Source organism: Petaurus breviceps, unplaced genomic scaffold (assembly GCF_028583685.1).
Source record: "Petaurus breviceps papuanus isolate PSGF00001 unplaced genomic scaffold, PetGlider_PUasm1.0 527, whole genome shotgun sequence".
Lineage (NCBI taxonomy): Eukaryota > Metazoa > Chordata > Mammalia > Diprotodontia > Petauridae > Petaurus > Petaurus breviceps.
The window spans coordinates 1-17,151 of NW_027186359.1; the positions used below are offsets into that span (position 1 = coordinate 1).

The 17,151-nt window shown below is 51.4% G+C and overlaps 1 protein-coding gene across 1 annotated transcript in view; it reads left to right on the forward strand.

Annotated features, from left to right (window-relative positions):
• Positions 1-79: 79 nt before the first annotated feature.
• WSCD1 (WSC domain containing 1) overlaps positions 80-17,151 on the forward strand; it is a 60,034-nt gene continuing 42,962 nt past the window's right edge. The window contains exon 1 of the mRNA XM_069102137.1: positions 80-459. The gene's annotated coding sequence lies outside the window, so the exon portion shown is untranslated. The remainder of the gene's footprint in view (positions 460-17,151) is intronic.

The window sequence follows — 17,151 nt, forward strand, 5'->3', positions numbered from 1 at the left end:
GGGGGAGGGGGGAGGCGGAGGAGCAGGAGGGAGGCGGAGCCCCAATCAGAGCCAGAATTTGTGCAGCCGGGCTGTGCAGGGCTGGGCTGGTCGGGGCTGTTCTGTGCAGGGTAGGGCAGGACCGACGCGGTCTGGGCTGTGGGAGCCGAGCTGAGCCGGGGCCACCGACTGACTGACTGCCGGATCAGCACCCACCAAAGCTGGGCTCGGATTGTGGAGTGGAGGGGGAGGCTCCAGGGAGCCCCGCAGCGGCGGCGGCAGCGGCGTAGGAGACACGGGAGTCTGCTGACCGGACTGGAGGAGGGTCGGGAGGGAGGTAGAGCAAGAGACGGCGCAGCAGGTGCAGCGGCGGCGGCGGAGGCGCCCCCCCCCCCCCCCCCCCCCCAGGATGCCCTCTGGAGCCCTGACGCAACGCGCTCCATCGCCCTGGACCGGCTGCTCCCGGACCTGCGCTCCGAGGTGAGTGAAGCCGGGCCGCCGCTGCTATTGCGGCCGCCTCCGGGCCTCCTTCTGGTCTCTTGGGAAAGGGGCTGGGGGAGGCTCTGGGGGAGGCTCTGGGTCTGGGCGCCGAGACAGCCTTCCACACATAACTTTGTGTCTTCTTCCCCACCCCGGGTCCCAGATGCGACGGCGCGCCCCACTCTGGGCAGCCCCCTGCCGCTGGCGGTCCTGCTCCCCAGCTTGGGACTAGAAGCAGATTTGAGGGCGGGGGTGGGGGCTTCCTTCCTCCGGAACGTGGAAGAATGTGCGTGTGTGCAGAATTTGGGGTGAGGGAGGCATTTATATGGCTGGGGGTGCGCTTTCACACACACCAGCATAAGCACACTCTCAGAGACCCCCTCGGAGCCCTGCCTCGCCTTCCCGCAGCAGTCCCCCTTTGGTGGAAGGGCTGCGCGTCTTCCCTCCCGCCCTGCCAGGAGCCCTTTGCCTGGTCCCCTCCCACCCCAGGTTCCTAATCAGCCTGGATTTTTCTCTCCTGTCTCTCTGTAAACTCCAGCAAAGGGGCTGCTAACGCAGAGGAGGTCGTTTAGAACCGCACAGAGGCAAAACTAAGCATCTTCCCAGATGTTGGCTGGCACTGGCTGAATGGGCCCCAGCGATGGCTTAGTGTGGGGGAGCATTCCTGCCCGGAACTGTGGGCAGCTTGCCATCCTCCTGAGGGTTTGGGCACATGCCCAGGTAAACACCGGGTGGACAGAGGTGTAGAGGGTCTGGCAGGGTCTCCTCTTCCTGCCCAGCTGTCACCAGGGCAGAAACGCTGGGGAAGGCAACAGGGCAATCTCAGCAAGCCGAGATTAGCTGCCCCACTGGCCAGGCTGTCCCCGGCAACATCAAGGCCAATAGGATTGGCAGCTTGGGCTTCTCTGATGCCCTCTTGCCTTCCTCTCCTTCCTGTTTCTGTCTCATGGGGGACAGGGAGAAGAAACGATGTTTTCACCCTTACCTATGAACTACTCCCCAAATCAACCCCTTCCAAAAAATAGCCAAAGCCCAGGCTGCTTGGAAGATAGACTCTTGTGTGGGAATGCCACAGGTGCCTGCCTGCCTGAGGCTCACTCTCCTGGGCTTGGAAAGAATGGCCTTGCTCTTCCCCATCTCTCCTCTCCCTGTCTTCTCCAAGGAATCACTGGTTGTTGTGGGTCTCCCAGCCTCCGAGATTCCCCAGGTTGGTGTGCAGATCTGTCATGACCGCTTTTGTGGTCACTCTCTCAGGGCTCAGAGCTCTGAAACAGCCAAAGACAGAAAGCCAGACCTAGGCTCATTCTCAGCATCTTTCCCAATGTGGAGGTGGAGAGCACAACCAGGCCAGCCCTTCTCTGCACCAGAGTCTGTCTAGCCCAGGCATTGGCCCTCAGCCCTTCACATCATCAATCTGAAAGTGTCTCCACTCTGCTTGAGGATATGTGGAGGCTGAGACCACCCCTGCCCCTCCCTGTGGGGAGCTGTCTACAAAGCTGAGTGTGATTGAGGGTCCCTCAGGCTCCCAGAGGGATATGGGAAGAGCCCTCAGCACCCACTGCCTCGAGACATTCCTGGAGGGTGTGGATGGCCCTGTGCAGAGCAGCTGGTCAGAGGAAGCACTTGGAACAGGCCTGCTAAATCCCTAGCATTGCCTAGTTGGCTATGGAGGTGGTATGGCTCTGAGCCTAAGCCAGGGGCCTCATCCACCCTGGATGGAGACTGTCCAGTGGTAACCTCAGGGAGTCTGTGCTCCCCCTCCCAGGCATGGCCCTCTGCCCCTCTTTTGTGCTGGAACTTTCTCCCCCTTCAAAGCTGGTACTCTGTGGCCAGGGAAACTGGGATTCAACCTCACCACTCTAATTTTCAGGCTTTGAAAGGGGAAAGATGAAGAACAGGCTTCTTTTCTGACCCCTCTTGTCCCCTCTCAGTCTCTTACCCCAGAATAGACAAAATGTTCCAGCCTAGGGTAAGTTTGTGAGGTGGCCGTTCTCCCTGTAGCCCCACACACTGTAAATATTGCTCACATTGCAGGGCAACTGGGGAGGGGCCCCTGCTTACTCTCAGGACTGGAGGACTATTCCCAGCCTGCCCTGGCATTGGCCGATCTTGGTTCCACTCCCCAGTTACAGTCAGGCGCTCTTTGGACCTCAGGGGGACCCTGGTGAGAGGAGATCTGCCCTTCCCACTCATCCCTCCAGGTGGCTACAGGTAGATTTTCAGTTCTCTGGGTCCTGAAGAATCCTTGAATTGTAGGCCAAGGTCTATGAGAAATTGGGGGAGGGGTGGCAGAGTGAAAGCTTCCTGACTCCATTCTCTGTCTCTCCCTGTTCAACCTCAGGGGACCCTGTCTTACCCCTCCTCCCAACCCTGAGAAAATAAACATACAGACATTCCTGGAGACCTAGCATGACAACTTCCCCAAAGTACCCTCAGCTCTTCTCTAAGCAAGTAGGCCCTTGGAGGAGACACCCCTGCCTGATATTGCTCAGAGGGATTCTCCTCACCAAAGGTCAGCCTCCTTCCCCTCAACTGCCTGGCTGTCTGGTTGAGGCAGGTGGGGCTGAAGGGTTCAGGCAGGTGGGGCAGCAGGTGCAGTGTGGACAAAGGCCTGTGGGCTGGAGGTTGCAGAGTCTGGGATTTGTCTGCCAGGCCCCTGCTGCTTACAGGAGGATCCCAGGTCTTGAAGGGGCCTCGGAGGCTGCCCAGTACGACTCCCCCCACATCTGTGACCCACTTGGCCTCTGCTTCCAGCCTTACAGAGAGGGTAAACCCCAATCTCCCAAGGCTTCCCATCAGACTTATGGACATCTCAGAGAGGGAGGAAGTTACTCCAGGGCATCCAATCAGCAGAGGCTTTTTTGCCGCTCTCCCCTCCCTTTCCTGCCTCCCTTTGCTTCAAGCAGCATTGTGGGCTTTATTGCCTCATCTGCATTGGCTGGGGTAGGGGGGCATCCCTGCTTTCTCTCCTTGCTTCCTACAGCTGCCGTGAAGGTCATAGAAGAAGTCATTGCTGTTGTCAGAACCTACAGCTTAGTCACCACTTGTCAAGCATGGAGGGGCTCCTCAGTGAACTCCTTGGGTCTGAAGAGGTTGGGGAGTCAGGGAATGTAGGCTACAGAGTATGGGAAGGGCAGACTTCCTTCCACAAGCACCTTTCCTTGACTTCCCTGAGTCAATCTCTCTTGCTACATGGCCTCATTGCAAAGGCATGAACTTGAAGGTCTGGCAGTAGAGGGCCCCAAGGGGAGAAACAATCCAGTCTCTGAGTTTCTGCTCTCATCTTCACAAATCCTTGCCCCAGGAAGGGGTTGCCAGGGAAATTATGCGCTGGGAGAGAAGTTAGCCAAGCTTCCCAGGCAGGGGAATTGAAAGAGGGAGGGGTGGAGAGGCCCAAGGGTAGGACTGAGGCCTGTAGTTGTGCTTGACCAGGGCAGAGGGAGCCCTCAATCAGGTATGGAGAATCAAGGAAACGTGGTATGGGATGGCATCCATCCACGTGGCCTCTGAGCAAACCACTTTTCCTTTCTGGGTCTCAGTAAACTCATCTTTAAAATGGGGGTACTTATCCATCTGCAGGGAGTTTGGGGAGGATGAGGCCATCTCTGTATGACTGGTGTTTAATAACAGCCACGTGTGGAGAAGACCCCAGTGGGAAGGGTGCTTGTGGGACATGCCATCCTCTAGTGGGAATGTTCTGAAGAAGCTAGCGTTTGCAGGAATGCTGACCTGTGGCAGGCTGGAGACAGAGCAGCCAACATGGTGTTCCCTGTTCCTGACCAGTCAAGGCCAGTGCCAGGTCTGGATATCTGAGGCAGAAACAGGGTTGCTGACATTCTCTGTCTGGATAAGCTAGCTCTTGAAGACTTTGCCATGTTCCCATGGAACTTGCTATTGTGTCTTTAAGAGAGAATGGGATCTTGGGGAGTCACAGGGTATCTGCGATCTGGGAGGTGCCTGACAGAAGACAGTATAGCTGTCCATGCAGAGGAAGCCATGTGTGAGATACAAGAGGAAGGACCAGAGAACTTTTCTCTTGAGAGATTATGTGATGGCACTGAATGGCAGATCTCCATGATCTTGTTCCCTGTGATAGATTGTGGAAATACTGAGATAGGTCTGTGCTGGGTGGTGGTGGTCCTTCATTCCTGAGGAAGACCAAAATGGCATCATTATGTTGGGGTCAAGGTATGGGGTGTACGACTGTGGCGGACCAGACCGGATTCACTGTTTATTTTTATTTTATTATTCATTATTCTTTTGCCTTTTTGGAGGGCCATTGGGGTTAAGTAACTTGCCCAAGGTTACACGGCTAGCTTTTTTGTGTGGGTGTTAAGTGTCTGAGGCCCGAACCGAACTGGGATCCTCCTGACTCCAGGGCGGGCGCTTTACTCACTGCACCACCCAGCCACCCCAAGGATTCACTGTTTATAACAATGCTGGTGAATTGTGTGGTTAGTTACACTGATGTTTACTGAAACCTGTGGGACTGGGGCACTTGAGATACATGTGTATGTATAAATGTGTATAGATCACACACACACACACACAAGCACAAACATGTTCCAGTTCAAACAAAATGTTTCAGATTGAATGTTTGATGAACTTGATCCTAAGAAGGGGAGACGGGATGGGATGGGACAGGGGATGCTGAGCAGAAAGTAGGGTCAGGTGGGGTCCTTGAGAGGCCATCTGGCCCAGCCCCTTCATCTGTACAGGGAGGAGTCACATGGGTTGTCAGTCTCAGAGCCAATGGCCCCAAGGCCAGCAGTCCTGAAGCTCCCGTCGCTTCTCAGTTGGGAAGTTCTAGGAGGACCCTGATTAGGGTCAGAGCATTAAATCGCAGGCAGAATTGGGATCCAGGGCCTCTGATGGTACCTGGGACACTTCTCCGTGACCCCAGTGATTTGGGATTTTTCTGAGGCTTGGCCCGTCCTGTTCTCTAACTATGCAGATCATGAATGTCTCACAGTTTGAACTGAACCAAATCTTGGGTTGAAGATCTGGGCTTATGTCCTGATTCTGCACTGGCCAGCTGGTTGGGACCTTGGGTCCCATCACTCACCTCCAGGGACCTTAATTTTCTAATCTATAAATGGGAATGATAATGTTTGCAAAACCTACAACAGGGAAAGGAAGGGGATAAGCATTTCTGCAGCCAGACTGCATCAGGCACCAGCACTTTTACAGATGTTAGCGCATCTGATCATTCAAGCTTGTGGTGAGCGCAAGCGAGAGGGAGGCCGCGGAGCACTTTGTGAAATGCAGAGAAAAACACAAGCTGCCGTCACTGTCACTGTCGTGTCGTCTCAGTCGCCATCATCATTGTCACTGGCATTGCCTGTGTGTGAAGCTTCTCTCCCTGGAGCAGGGAGCACCGCTGGATGTGGGGGCTGTGACTTCCTTGGTTGTACCAAGAGAGCTGGCACAGCCTCTGCAGGAGCAGGCCGGGTCCTGCCTGGTCTCCTTTTCTGACACAGGCCACCACCCTGGCAGATTGGGGGTGGAGGTGGGGGAGCCACCAAGGTCAGGTGCATAGATTTCAGCAATGCATGTGACAGACTCATTGATGGCATTTATCTAGAAACTGGACCAAATGACGACAGGGTGAGATGCCTTCAGAGTGGGTGGAATGACTACACCCCAAGAGGAGTCACCATAGTGCTTAGGGACCTGGGCTTGGCCTCGTGCCATTAAACATGCTCATCAGTGAGTTGGATTCAGGCATTGAGTAGCAGGGAAGACTTGGCCCAGATAGGATTTCTCATTGGCCTTCCCCACTGGCATCCTGCTGGCCTCAGTATGGCATGGTGACCCAGAGAAATGGAAGGTGATGGCAGGAGGGCATGGCCCTGGCACAGGACTATGGGTTAAGCCCTTTCCTCTCTCCCAGGACAGACCTGAAAGAGAAAGCAGGATGTTCCAAGGGGGGAACAGTCACTGTCATCACTGATGCCCTTGCCATGGAAGAGACCCTGGCCCTGGCCCAGTTTAGTTTCTGATGAGTTAATAGTCTCCTTCTGACCTCTTCTTCCCTTCCCCTCTCCCCAAATTGACTTGGAGTTGTGTCCTACTTTCCTCTGATCACCATGACAGAGCTGGGGACCCCACTGGCTCCCTGCTGAGGGACCAGTACCAGGTCCAGGGCCAGAGCAAGAACAGCAGACCTCCTGCCATGGTGACCACACCTCAGATGAAGGGCTCTGAGCCCAGCCCCAATCCCTTGTTATCTCAGCCTCCACAGGACTGTGCTTTGCCTCTCTAAGGTTGGTAGGGTTAGGGTGCTCCTGGCTCATTTCTACAGACCCCTCTCTGCCAGGCTGGGCTGCTTCTCCCAATGGACAGACCTTCTCCCTCTGAGCCGTCCCTTCCCAGAACTTCCCATTCAAGGAGGCACAGGCCAAAGGTACCTTCACCTCTCCCCAGGCTGTGCTGAGATCTCTGCAGGACTTCTGGGACATTCTCCGTTTTTGCCTTTGGTTCATGTGCTGTATTCCCCCTTTAGAAGATAAGCCCCCTGAGGGCAGAGACACTTTCTGCACAGTGCCTAGCACATTGTTGTTGTTGAATAGATACTAGAGCAGTTTGCCATTTCCTTCTCCAGCTTATGTTATAGATGAAACTGAGGCAAACAGGGTGAAGTGACTTGCCCAGGGTGACAGAGCTGGTAGGTGTCTGAGGCCAGATTTGAACTCAGATCTTCCTGACTCCAGACCTGGTGCTCTATCCACTGCACCACCCAGCTCACCTGGGTCTCTATATACCTAACCTCAAGCTCTTTAAATCATCAACCACCTGTTGGACAGCTCCAAAGACCAGCAGGCACCACCAACCTTCCAGTCACTCAGGTCCCAACCACAGTCATCCCCCTTCCAGACAGGTGCTGGCTCTCATTGACTCTAACTCCATAACATTTCTTCTCAGTCCCCTTCTCTCTCCCTAGTTCAGGCTCTTGCCACCTTTGGCCTGGGACATAACTGGTTCCTCTCCTCCCCATCTATTGTACAGAGAGATGCTGGATGTCCCACCCTGCTTAGGAAATGTCCATGGCTCCCTGCTGTCTCTAGGACAGAACACTGTCTCCCCTTCCAGTCCGATCTCAGCCCATCTCTCTGGGCTCCCTGGACACAGCGCACAATCCAGCCACCAGACTGGATATTCCATCTCTTGCCTTTGCCTTTGTACACGCTGTCCCTTTGGGATGGGATGGACTCATTCTCTTCTCCTCTCTCTCTCCTACAGTCCCTAGATTCTCCACAGGCCACTGCCTGCAGGCGGCCTTCCCTGATTCCCCCAAGTTTGGGAGCACTCTCTTTTTTCATAGTTTAGTTATCCTGTGTACAGCACATGTGTCTGCATGTTGTTTTCCTCCAAGAGAATGTCAGCTCCCTGGACGTGGGATTGATTCTTCTTTCCTCTCAGGGTCTGGCACAAACTAGGTGCCTAAGAAATTTCGGTTGGATCGGCTTCCTCCAGTTGACTTGAACACCTCACTTTGGTCAAGCTGACTTGGGTAGACAGTTGAAGTGGAGAATTCAGTCAGAAAACACTCCAAAGTCTCCTCCCTCCCTCCTTGCTCACATCATGAATGGAGGTTCTGAGAACTGGGCAATCCCGGACCAAGGGGCTGACCTGATACGCTGTGCAGCCTCAGGGTCCCTCCACACAGTAGACTGTATTGTGGCTTTTCTCCATGATTTTCCCCTCAGAGGAGGAGGGGATTTGACTGGGGGACTTCTTTCTAAGAACTCTCCCAGTTCAACAGCTGATGAATGTACTTTGCATCCAAGCTGGGAGATGCCCACAAAGTGTTGAAGGGGAGCTGGCACTGTGCCCAGCACTGAGACCCAACTTCTCTGGTCTTGCCATAGATACCATATGGAGACTCAAGAATTTGGCCATAAGAAAGTCACACTCAGGGATTTTTGGAGAGCCCCTTTAGTGGTACAGTCTTTCATTTCCCCTGGTCAAGGGGAGGGGTGGAGAGGGAGGAAGGGAGAGTCAGAGAAAGGCAGATAGAGACAGAGATAGGGGAGAGAGATAGATACAGAGAGAAAGAGACAGAGAAAGAGAGGGAAGGAGAAGGGAAGAGAGAGAGAGACCAGAGACAGAGACAGAGAGAGAAGAGAGAGAGACAGAGACAGAGAGTAGAGAGAGACAGAGAGATAGAGAGAGACAGACAGACAGAGACAGAGAGAAAGAGACAGAGAGAGAGAGACAGAGAGAGACAGAGGAGAGAGATTGAATATTAGAGTCTAAGGCACCTTTGGAGTTGAAGAGAGCAGCTCTCAGAGAAGGAAAGAGAAGTGCCCAAGGTCACACAGCCTCGGCCCTGATTCCCAGACTTGGGCCCCTTCTCCTCCTGCCCCACCCCTGCCATCCAGCACCACAGAGAACAAAGGCTCTGGCCATGGCTGGGGAACTTGGGCCAGGCCTCTGTTTGATTCCATTATTTGGATCCACGTAAATTAAACAGACAACAAGGCTTGGTTTTGCACAAGCAGATATTACCTCATGTCTGTCCTGCTCCTTCTGTATTTGATTCATTCATCCACAGAGGTTGTGTGTCGGCTCCTCCAGACATATCCTGGCAATCTTAAAGTCTCAGTTCATATAAAACCAAGGAGCATTTTGGGGGGTCATTGGTCCCAGGGGAAGGGGCAGCATCTGTGCCCCAAGGAAGGACACATTGGAAAGGCTGCCTTAGGTCAGAGGTATGGTCCCTGAGCACATTCTGGGCTTCAGTTCTTACTTTACCGTCCAAGCCTTCTGAGTTTGTTTTGGTCCAGGCTGCATCAACAAAACTTCCCTCATTTCAATGTGGATCATGGCAGATAGAGACTGGATAGGGACTCCTCTCTTTCTCTCTACTGCACCCCCATGCACAGGTCATGAGCTTAGATTTGATCCAGGAAAGAAAGTGATGCAATCCATTCAGCGCTAGGCTCTGCCAAGGCAAGATGGCCAGCCAAGGTGGGTCAGGCTATGTCAGGTCAGGGGTTAGCTTAGTAGGATCCTCTCTGTGGATCTGCCCAGTCCATATAAAGGAGAATAGACAAGGAATCATGGCATTGTCATTCTCAACTCAGGCTTCCTGAGTCAGCAAAACAAAGTGTAATTTTCCAGGAGGTGAGAAGCAAGAGAACAAGCCAAAGTCTGTGGTGACATGTTCAAAGTCTGGAATGATTTTTCAAGTCTCCTGCCTCTAGATCCAAAATGGCTCATTTTACTGAGGATGAAGTCAGCTCTGAGGGGCTGAGTAGCTGTGCCAGGGTCGTGCAGCTAGCAGGTGCCAGTCTGAGATTCACATCTAAGCAAGGACAGAGTCATAACTCCCATGGTATTGTCTCTCTTTTTTTCAAGCAATCAGGGTTAAGTAACTTGCTCAAGGTTACACGGCCAGTTATTTTTGTGTGGGTGCCTAGAATCTGAGGCCGGAACCGATCCCGGGTCTCCTGACGCTGGGGCTGGCGCTCTTACTCACTGCACCACCTGGCCGCCCCGGTATTGTTTCTCTTTAAATAAATGAACAAGGCAGGACTCCTAAGCAAGATGACTGGAGGTGCCAGTGAAATGTAGTTGTCTACCCAATGGGCATTCCTGAGCCTTTCTGGATGGGCTTCACACCTGTTCTGTGTCTGTGGAACAGCACATGTTTATTCCAAAGAAATCCAAGACATGAGGCTGGCTGGTAGCGCAGCCTAGGGGACCCAGTGGGTCAGCCCTTTCTGTTCCTTCTACCCTTTGGGAAGGGTGGTGTTCTAGGAAATGGTTAATCACTGGTGCTCCAGAAAAAGTCTATACAACACACTTGAAAGCTGAATTTGAAATATCAACATTTTCTTAAGTCTGGACAATTAGTGAGACAAAATAAGGCTCCAATTTATAGTGTTGGCTAATTTCTGAGGCGTAAATGCTCAGGCTGAGCACTTGGCCATCAGCTCTCCTAAGCCTGAGCAGCAGTGGGCAGCCTCATAGGCCACCGTGTGCTGATTTCATCCCTTGGTCTTTCCTTTTTCAAATCAGAAGCTGGAGATCTAAGTAGACACACCTTGTTAGTGCAGCTAGCTCACTTTTGGTCTGGGGAAGACTTCCTGTAAAACATGGGATCATAGTTGGGACTTAAAGGGAGTTCTGAAGGAGAAGTTGAGAAGGGAGAATATTCCAGGCATGGAGGGTGGCCAGAGAAATTTTTTGTTGGTCAGTTGTGCCTGACTCTGTGACCACATTTGGGGGTGTCCTTGGTGAGGATACAGGAGCACTTTGCCATTTCCTTCTCTAGCTCATTTTACAGATAAGGAAAATGAGGCAAACAGGGTTAAGTGACTTGCCCAGGGTCACACAGCTAGTAAGTGTGTGAGGTAAAATTTGAAGTCAGGTCTTCCTGACTCTGGGCCTGGTGCTCTCTCCACTGGGCCACCCAGCTGCTACCAGAGAGGATGCCTAGAACCAAGAGATGGGGCATCTTGTTGTTGTGGAACACATGGAAGGCCACTGGACCAGGGAGTGTGTGTTGGGAAGTAAGGTATAGGGAGCCTGAAAGGTAGGAAGAAACTAGGCTATGAGTGGCTTTGAATGCCCAACAGACCATTTTGTATTTGATACTAGAGGTGCAGGGAGACACAGGAGTTCATTGAGTGAGGGGTGATGCAGTCAGATGCAGACTTCAGGAAAATCACTTCAGCAGTTGAATGTAGGATGGAGGAGGGAGAGACTTGAGCCAGGCAGACCCCCAGCAGCTATTGCTGTAGTGCACCTGTGAAGTGATAGGAGCTTGCCCAGTGTTGGGGCAGGGTCAGAGGAGAGCAGCATCTGTGCACCTCTGCAAAGGTGGAATCAATAGACCTTGGCACCATATTGGATATGGGATGTATGAGAGCGTGAGAAATCCAGGATGACTCCTAGGTTGGGAGCCTGAGGGTCTGGGAGGAGATTGTTGCCCTCTTCCATAATGGTACCCTTTTCCCAATTGGGAAGCTGTTGGGGGAAGGGTTTAGGAGGCAAGTTATTGAATTCTGTTTTGTTCATGCTTAGCCAAAGATGTTTACTGGACATCCAGTTTGGAGTATGTGAAAGGTAATTGGAGATGTGAGTTTGGAGGTCAACAGAGAGATTGACATAGATAGATTTGAGAATCATCAGACTAGAGATGGTATTTAAATCCATGGGAGCTGATGGCATCACCAAGCAAAGTAGTATAGAGGGAAAAGAGGACAGAGCCCTGACGGTTCCCTATGGTAAATGAGCATGACCTGGAGAAGGATCCAGCAAAGAAGACTGAGGAGTCAGCAGGTAGAAGAACCAGGAGCAAGGGGTGACCTGAACACCAAGAAAGAAAAGACTGTCCATGAGGAGAGTGTCCAAGGCTTCGGAGAGGTCATGAAGAAGGAGCATTGGGAAAAGGCCGCTGGATTGGAGCACCAAGGTCCTTGGTAACTTAGGAGAGTGGAGTTTCGTTGGAATGATGAGGGCAGAAGCTGAAGTAGAAGGGGAGAGAAAGGAGTAAGAGAAGAGACCCTTCAAGGAGTTCAGACACAAAGAGAAGATGAGCAATAGGACAATAGTGGAATGGATGGGTCAAATGAGGGTGTTTTAGGTTGGAGGAGACATAGGCACATTTATAAGAAGCAGGAAATGAGCCAGCAGATAAGGAAAGATGGAAAATTCGTGATAGAGATGACTGTTTTATGGAGTTTATCTTAGAAAAAAAGTCATTAGCACAATCCCAATAGTTTGGGGCCCCAAGTTAAGAAAATTGCTAATGTTCTGGTAGAAGTTTGGCTCTCTACCCTAATTTAATTTGATTTTGATCTCTGGCCAGCCCCTACTTTCTTTATGTTTGAGGCAGAGATCAGGAAATGGAAAATACTCCATTAGAGAAGGGAGCACAGTGTTATGGTGCCTGTAGCTGGAGGGACATGGCGAGGGCACGTAGGAAAAGAACAGACTCTTCTTTTGGGGGACCCTCTCAGTCCTTGCAGAACAGCTTCAGCTTGAAGCCCAACTTGTGAGACATCTGTAGGGCCCTCTGGCTCCCCTTGGTCTCCCCCTTCTCTGCCACCACCCATTTCCCTTTTCCTTTGCTCCTTTTGGTTGCGGTCACTGCACTCAAGAGTCTTTCCATCTTGGCTCATCCCCTGCTGCTGCCCCTTCCTTACATTCTCTTTTTTTTTTTGGAGGGCAATTGGGGTTAAGCGACTTGCCCAAGGTTACACGGCTAGTTGTTTTTGTGTGTGTTAAGTGTCTGAGGCTGGACTTGAACCCAAGTCCTCCTGACTCCAGGGCCGGTGCTCTATTCACTGCACCACCTAGCCACCCCTTACATTCTCTTGCTGTTGGTGTATGTTCCTTTCAAAGGAAATGAGGAGAAAAGGAGTAAGCATTTACTAAGCACCTGTTGTGTACCAAGCTTTGTGTTAAGTCCTTTACAAATGTCATTTTATTTGATCCTCAAGATAGCCCTGGTAAGGCTTATAATTATTGGGAGTTATTATTGGTGGAGGGTTATTATTAGCCCCCTTTTTACAGTTGAGGAAATGTAGGCAAGTGTTAAATTAAGGGACCTGTCCTAGGTCACACAGCTAGGAAAGTCTTAGCTCAGATTTGACTCCAGGTCCAGCTCTCTTAAGAACTCCTGTGTATGACCTCAAGTACATCTTCCTGCTTAATGATCTCAATTGCCCCAAAGTGCTTTCAGGGTTGAGATGGTCTGCATCCCTCTGAACTGAAATCCCAGAATGCCAGTCAGTTGTTAAGCTTCTGTTACATCAGGGAGATGTATTTATATGAAGATAACAATTAACTAGAGAGGAAAAGTGAGGTAGGTTGAATTTGGGTGAGGGTCCATGAAGGGAGAAACAGAAATAACTTTTGCTACCAGAATACAATATAGATGACCTGGAGCGTGTGAGGAAACAGAGGAGGCATTTGGGAACCCCATCCCCAGTGAAGCACAGAGGCTTTGTGAAGTAGTAGAGGGAGACTCCAGTTATCTATTGGAAGCCTTTCTCTGCCCCAAACCAGAGTGCCCCAAATTCCTTGACTCGCTTCATTGATAGCCATATCCTTCAAAAGACAAAGCAACCAACTGGGAGAAATTCTATTCTGGATCTGCTTCTTGCCAGTGGAGAGAGGTGAGGCCAGAAGTGAGGGCAACCCTAGTGTGTGTGGGGCGGCTCCTCCTTTCTAAATCTGTTGTGTAGGGCTTCTGATGTGCACTGGATTTGGGAAGATCAAATTCCACAGAGTTATAAGGGAGAATAGGGAGGATCCCATGAACTAAAAATCTTTAGAAATTACCTGGGATGGGGTGAGAAGCTCTCACAAATGAAATTCTGAAGACAAGGAGGAAAATGTCTAATGTTGAGGGAAAATGGGTCTCAACAAAGAAGCTGATATGGATGCACAGGGAACTCTCTAACTAATATGCATTAAATGGCCATACACAACACACACTCAAACAGCAATGGAAGCAATGTTAGGTTTAATTAATATAAAACTATACAAAATACAAAAAAGGGACGAATACAAAAACATGACACAGAGGAGGTAACAGGATGGATTCTCATAATTTATATCTATTTGGGCATGGGAGGTGGGTTTGCATGAACCGTGCCTCCCTTGGGTAAGGACAAGGGAAATGAAAGAAGTGAGCCTTGCTGTAGTGTTTGACTAAGCCAGAGGTAACAGGAAGGTTCTTGGAGTCAAGAATCCAAACTGAGCCTGGTGTAAGGCATACTTTGTGAACCTGACCCCCTCCCACTGGTCCTGGAGCTTGGGTCACTTGCCTCAGGGGCTTATCTCTACTTGGTCTAGGGATCAACTTACATTCTTGTTATTTCTTTTCCCTTTATAAAAACTGTCCTGCAGATGAGAATTTGTGCTGGTTTTGGAATATTCTACTGATGAGTCTCCATTGTTTTCACTTTTCGGGGAATCACTGTCTACTAGCCTGCCTCCCCCCTCTCCACCCTCTGTGCCTCAGGCTGAAGTGAGGATGTTTCTCCTTCACCTCTGCCTTTCCCCCAAATCTGCACCTGAGCTAGCAGCATTCATCACACAAGGAAGACTGGGGGCTAATAGCCAGGTTTTCTTTTATTTAAAGGGTAACAAAGCATATGAACAGAAGTGTGAGCAAAGGGGAGGGAAGGGGAGATGAGGACCTGAACCAGCGTCTTCCCCCTGTGGGAAAGAGAGAAGTCTACCTGGAGAAGGGGGCAGTAGCAGAGGAGGAAGACAAAGAGGGAGGGTCTCCCCAGGCCTCACTCAGTTCTTGGATGGTCTTTCGGTCCTGCTTCCCTCTGTCTGATACAGCAGTGACCCCAGCAGCAGCAATAGCAGCCGCTGTCTGTCAGAGTCCCAGGAGGAAGCACATACCTGGAAACGCTCAGCCCTGGCCTGTCTCATGGTGCCAAGATGGAGAAGGAACCACAAGCTATTGAATTCTCAAAGCAATGCCTTTCAACTCCCCTCTCCCCTAGGTCCCCATAAAACCATCCCAGAAGTCCAGTTCAGAACTGATCACTTTAGAGAGTATTGTGGTATGACTGGCAGGTTGTCCCTGGGCCCATTAGCAGGGATCTGAGTCAGGCTAACTGTTCATGGATAGGCCCAGTCAAGGAAACAGACTTGCCAGGACACTCTCCCATTATGAGGCCTTCCAGAGGGTCCAGAAGGAAGTGGGATCTTTAATCATGGTGCCCTACCCTGAGCTGCCCAGCTCATAGCTGTCAATTGTAGAGCTAAGAAGATATGGAAAACCTCCTGAAGCCTTTAGATGACCTGCTCCTAGAACTGGCCATTGAGTCTGGCATACCCAGGATGGCTACTAGCACAGGTTTACTAGGAAAGCTAGCTGTTCAAGGGGGTCAACAATCCTTTTTAATTACATTCATTAGTTAAGGGGAAAAGTCAGTACCCTGAATTTCAGAGAAAATACAAGCAGAGAAATAACGACCAACAGACAGGGCTTCTGTCTGAGAAATTAGCACATATCAACAGACAAATCCAACTGTCTGACCAAGGCAATACATACATAGTTACCAGAGAGACAAGTACCAACATCTGAGTTTTTCTGGGGCAGGGGGCTCCTTAACAGCTACCCAAAGTCTCATCTGGTCAAATCATAAGAATACTCTTCCAATGAGTAAGCCCTAAAGCAAAATGCAAACCCCAGAGTATATATACTGTTTTTAGAGCCAGAGGGCATCACAACCCTCATAACTCAGTACCTAATTAGAAATTAACAAAAGGTGTGAAAGTCTTCCTGAAAGCAAGTTTGCCCTAAGCAAGCATTCCTTAATGGGCTCCACCTGAGGCCTATTAATGGGTTGGGAAGATCTTAAACAAGGGTGAAGCTCCATTAGCCTTTGCTTTGGGCCAGACTCTGGGAGTTTCTGAGGGGGCCTCTGGCTGGTCTGAGATGAACATGGGCCTTGTCTAAGACACCTGCAGTAGGCAGGTAAGTAGAGACATCATCTCCACCTCCTTCTGAAACCTGTTCTTCAAGCTTCCTGTTGGGTCCATGATCTAGCTGCTCCAGGGGAGCCGGAGCTACCTTTGGTGTGATTCTGGGGTCTCTGGAGAGGGCTGGGTGGGAGGACAGGGAGACATCTCTAAATGGAGGCTGTGTAGGGTGCCCTGGTTTGGTGTTCCACACAGACCTTGGGTTCTAGTTCTGCTGCCGCATCATTCCACGTTTCTGGGACTTAGTTTCCTGGCCCTCTCATCCCCAGTACTTTAGTATTCTAGGATGGTATGAAATTATTTTTAACTGCTCCATCACCTTCTCCCATAGTCTGACATGCTTTTCTCCTTTTTGGAGAGCTGAGGCCTGAGGTGTCATGGACAGACGGTCCCCTGATGGAGAAGAGTATGTGCTGAGGGAAGCTTTTGTCTTCCATCAGGGAGGCCAGGGTGGGCTGGTCCTGATGGGCAGTGGTGTCCTCTGGGCTTGTGGGACTCCACAGGAGAGGAATGGATAGTAGCAGCATATGGGCTTGGGAATGTGTTGTGTGGGGGGTGTGGGGGGGGGAAAGGAGGGGGGGGGGGGGGGGGGGGAGGGAGAGAGAGGAAAAGGAGACAGAGATGACACAGAGAGAGAGAAAGACAGAGACAGAGAAGAGGAGAGGAGAGAGAGACAGACAGAGACAGAGAGGAGAGAGAGAGAAGGGAGGAAGGACAGATGAAGCTGCCCTGACGAGGCTCTTGGCTTGCTATTTCCGACACTGGTTGGAGATGACCCAGGTAATTGCAGGCACGCTCTCCTTCCCTTCTTTCCTCCACTCCTCCCTCCCTGATTCCCTCCCTCCCAGAACAGGATCTCTTTGCAGCTACAAGACTATTAGACCCCTCTAAGGAAGCGAGTCTTCACTAGGCACTCGGTGACTCCAAATGTTTAACCCGACAGACCAGGGGATCTGCGGAGGGGGTGGGGCGCCCCCTCCCGCCAGCCTCTGGCTGGTCACATTTGCAGGCAGGCAAGGGGCTGCCCACGTGAGGGGCACAGAGGAGCGATTGACCAGGAGGCTGGGGGCCCTCTGGCCTGGCCCCAGCTCTCATTAGTTACTGGCCGAAGGGTTAGTCACAGCTCACAGGATCTTTTCTTTCCGGGACAATCCCCCACCCTGTGCAGGGCAGCCTTCTTCAGGCTCAGCCAAGACGGAAGAAGCCTGCCCGCCCGGGAAGGCCTCG